Here is a 4,512-nt window from a genome sequence, read left to right as displayed (position 1 = left end):
GGGGGAGGGGGAGGGAAATGGGAGGCAGTGATGGGGAGGAGACAGAAATCTTTAATAAATAAATAAATAATAATTAAAAAAACAAAAAAAGAAAATCTGTCAATGTAATCCCTTATATAAACAAACTGAAAGAAAAAAAACACATGATCACCTCATTAGATGCTGAAAAATTCCTTTGACAAAATTCAACACCCTTTCATGACAAAAATCTTGGAGAAAGCAGGGATATAAGAAATATACCTAACCATAATAAAGGCAATATACTGCAAGCCAACATCAAACTAAATGAGAGAAGCTCAAGGTGATCCTGCTGAAATCAGAAACAAGACAAGGGTGTCTACTCTCTCCATATCTATTCAATATAATACTTGAAGTTTTAACTAGAGTAGTAGGACAACAAAAGGAGATCAAGGGTATACAGATTGGAAAAGAAGAAGTCAAATTCTCACTGTTTGATGATGATATGATATTATACATATGTAACCCCAAAACTTCTATCAGAGAATTCCTACAACTCATAAACACCTTCAGTAATACAGCATGATATATGATAAACTCAAAATTTTAGTAGCCCCCCTTTATAAAGATAATAAATGGGCTGAAAAAGAAATCAGAGAAACATAACCATTCATAATAGCCACAAATAACATAAAATATCTTGGGGAAACTCTAACCAAACATGAGAAAGACCTGAATGACAAGCACTTTAAATCTTTGAAGAAAGAAATTAAAGACACCAGAAAATAAAATATCTCCCATGCTCTTTGGTAAGTAGAATAAACATAGTAAAATGGCAATCATACCAAAATCAATCTACAGATTCAATGCAATGCCCATCATACTCCCAGAAGATTATTCACAGACCTCAAAAGAACAAGACTCAACTTCATATAGAAAAGAAAAATCCCAGGATAGCCAAAACAATCCTGTATATGAAATGAACTTCTGGAGGCATTACCATCCCTGACCACGAACTTTACTATAGAACTACAGTAATGAATCCCACCTGGTATTGACATAAAACGAGACAGAAGGGCGAATAGAATCGAATCCAAGACCTGGATATCAATTCACACACCTAAAAACACCTGATTTTTGACAAAGAAGCTAAAAATATAAAATGGAAAAAAAATCATATTCAACAAATGGCATAACTAAATATAAACATGTAGAAAAATGCAAATAGATCTACATCTATCACCACGCACAAAACTCAAACCCAAATGGATCAAAGACCTCAATATAAAACCAACCACACTGAACCTCATAGAAGATAAAGTGGGAAGTACACTTAAACGCATTGGAACAGGAGACTACTTCCTAAGTATAATCCCAGGTGCACAGACACTGACAGCAACGATTAATAAATGGACCTCTGGAAACTGAGAAGCTTCTGTAAATCAAAAGACACAATCAACAAGACAAAAAGGCAGTTCACAGAATGGGAAAAGATCTTCACCAACTTACATTAGACAGAGTACTGATCTTCAAAAATACAAAGAACTCAAGAAATTGGTCATCAAAAGAACAAATAATCAAATAGAAAATGGGGTACAGACATAAAGAAAGAACTATCAACAGATAAATCTCAAATGGCTGAAAGATACCTAAGAAAATGTTCAACATCTTTATCCATCAGAGAAATGCAAATCAAAACATCTTTGAGATTCCATCTTACACCTGTCAGAATGGCCAAGATCAAAAATGCTGATAACAGCTTATGCTGGAGAGAATATGGAGTAAAAGGAACACTTCTCCATTGGTGGTGGGAGTGCAAATGTGTACAGCTGCTTTGGAAATCAGCATGGTGATTTCTAAGAAAATTAGGAAACAATATACCTCAAGACCCAGCAATACCACTTTTGTGTATATACATAAAGGAAACTCATTTATATCACAAGGACACGTGCTTAAATATGTTCATAGTAGCATTATTTGTTATAGTCAGAACCTGGAAATGACCTAGATGCCCCTCAACTGAAGAATGAATAAAGAAAATGTGATACATTCAAACAATGAAGTACTACACAGCAGTAAAAAATAAAATGACATCCTGAAATTTGCAGGCAAATGGATGAGGCTAGATTAAAAAAAACATATTGAGTGTGGTAACACAGACCCAGAAAGACAAATATAATATGTACTCACTCATAATTGGCTTTTAAACATAAAACAAAGAAAAACCAGCCTGCAATTCACAATCCCTGAGAACCTAGACAACAAAGAAGACCCCAAAAGAGGCATACATGTATCTAATGACCATGGGAAATAGAAAAAGACAAGATCTCCTGAGCAAATTTGGAGCATGGGGGTTTCAGGAGATGGTAGAAGGGGAGATTGGAGGAAGGGAGGGGAGAGGAGAAAAAATATAGCGCAATAAAGACCACAAAAAAGAAAGATAACTGAGCCAACCAAGAAAAGAAAGGCAGTAAGTTACATTCCTCCATGGCCTCTGTTTCAAGGTTCTACCTTGAGTTCCTGTCCTGATTTCCCTTTATGGTGGACTACATATAACTGTAAGCCAAATAAACCCTTTCTCCTCAATTAGTTTTTGGCCAGCTTTTTATTACAGCAACTGAAAGCAAAGTAGGATAATTAGCGTTCACTAATCTGAAAGAGAAGTTAAGTGGAAACTCTTTGTTACTTTGTCTAATACTTTAAAAACCTATCACTGTTGTTTCACACACACAATAACTATGTTTGGGGGCAATAAATAAACTTATCCAAGGCCTACAAATTAAGATTCATGCTTCTCTTTAACCTTACCAGGTGTCTGCCACTGTTAGAGTTTCTGTATATATGCTAAATCCAGGTTTTATCATTGAATGATCCTCTTATAAAGTTTTATTAGAAGCCAAACACACTCATTTTTTGTGTATTGTACATGTTGCATAAAAGCAACAATATATAAAAATACAATATAGCAGAAGACTTGAATCATTGAGAGGTGTTCATATATACTGCAATCCATAAAGTAATGATCATGTGGTTTTTTTATAGAAATGCTCACTTCTACCTAGGCTGTTTCACATTGACTTCTGAATTAAATTGAGAGATAAGTATTATAAAATAGAGATTTAAATGGCTGTATTAAAGAAGCAATATTAAGAGGAAAATGGAGAATCCTTGACTAAAAATATATGTAATTAAAAAAAATATAGAAGGAAAAAAGGGCCAGGCGGTGGTGGCGCACGCCTTTAATCCCAGCACTCGGGAGGCAGAGCCAGTAGGATCTCTGTGAGTTCGAGACCAGCCTGGTCTACAGAGCTAGTTCCAGGACAGGCTCCAAAAACCACAGAGAAACCCTGTCTCGAAAAACCAAAAAAAAGAAAAAAAAAGAAGGAAAAAAGGAAATCTATAATTTGAACTTAAAAAAAATTTTTTTTCTCCATGTTACAGGCAAGAGAACCAACCTTGAAAAAAAACTTGGGCTAAAAAAATAATTGATTAACCATTCAAAGAATATTTCTTATGCCACAGGGCTTGGAACAATGAAATGAACTAAGGGATAATGAGAAGTGCAATACCCAGACAAGTATTAGAGTCAAGACCCAGTAAGTGCTAGCACTCCGTAAGCTTCAACATGACACAGTCTTTGGAAGATATGGTTTCTTCTGAACATGTCCCTCCTGTGTTCTTCATGCTGCTCCCTGAGGTCAGGGGAAAAGAAAGACATTTGTTCTATTTCAAGAAAGAACACCATAAAACTGGAAGATGTGTTCCCATTCTATCTATCTTAGTTTCATTTTATTCAGAGGGCCAGTCCTTTATCTTGAAAAAAATGGCACTTTCAGGTAGAAAAATTAAATCTAAGCCCATTTTTACTTTTCTCCTGTCTGTCCAGTCCAAACAGTTCTGTGTGTAATCCTCATTGCTCTCATATGAGGGACCATATGCAGGGGAGATAGGGTGCTAATTAAAGGATCCCACAGCAACTGCAGTCAAGGTCAGGGAAGGTCATTGTAGTTGTCTCAGATTTCCTCAGACTAATGCTATCCAGATATATACTGGGAGGGAAAAAGCTTGCATTGGTAGAGGGCTCCATAATCCCAGTGTAGAAACCAGCTGGATCCTAGCAACTGCAAAAGAACCATCTAACCTGAGTCTTATACACTTACCAGAGGCTACATTATTAATGAGATAAGAAATAGGGCAAACTAATTTGGAGGAACTAAATGAGGAAGAAACAACAGCCATGTGGTTCAAAAGAACAACACTTTCATGCACACAAGCTATGACTTTCCTACCTGAAATAACTTGTTTAGAATGGCCAGTTTGAGCTCATGGAGAAGTGAGCCTGAGTGTATGGCTTCTGTGGTGACTTGTTTTATAGCCCAGGTTGAGCTCTGGAGAGACATTTGGGAGGCAAGTCTTCTTATATATTCTTAATGACTGTAAAGTGTCGGGATTTACTACATAAAAAATGTAGGCTACCGTGCTCCCTTATCCAACCTTCCTTTATCCCAATCCTCCTTTTTCCCCAAGTTCCCCCCATCCTCCCCTTCTGCCTTA

This window comes from Microtus ochrogaster, chromosome 10 (assembly GCF_000317375.1).
Source record: "Microtus ochrogaster isolate Prairie Vole_2 chromosome 10, MicOch1.0, whole genome shotgun sequence".
In the NCBI taxonomy this organism is placed as follows: Eukaryota; Metazoa; Chordata; class Mammalia; order Rodentia; family Cricetidae; genus Microtus; species Microtus ochrogaster.
This window is presented reverse-complemented; position numbering follows the sequence as displayed.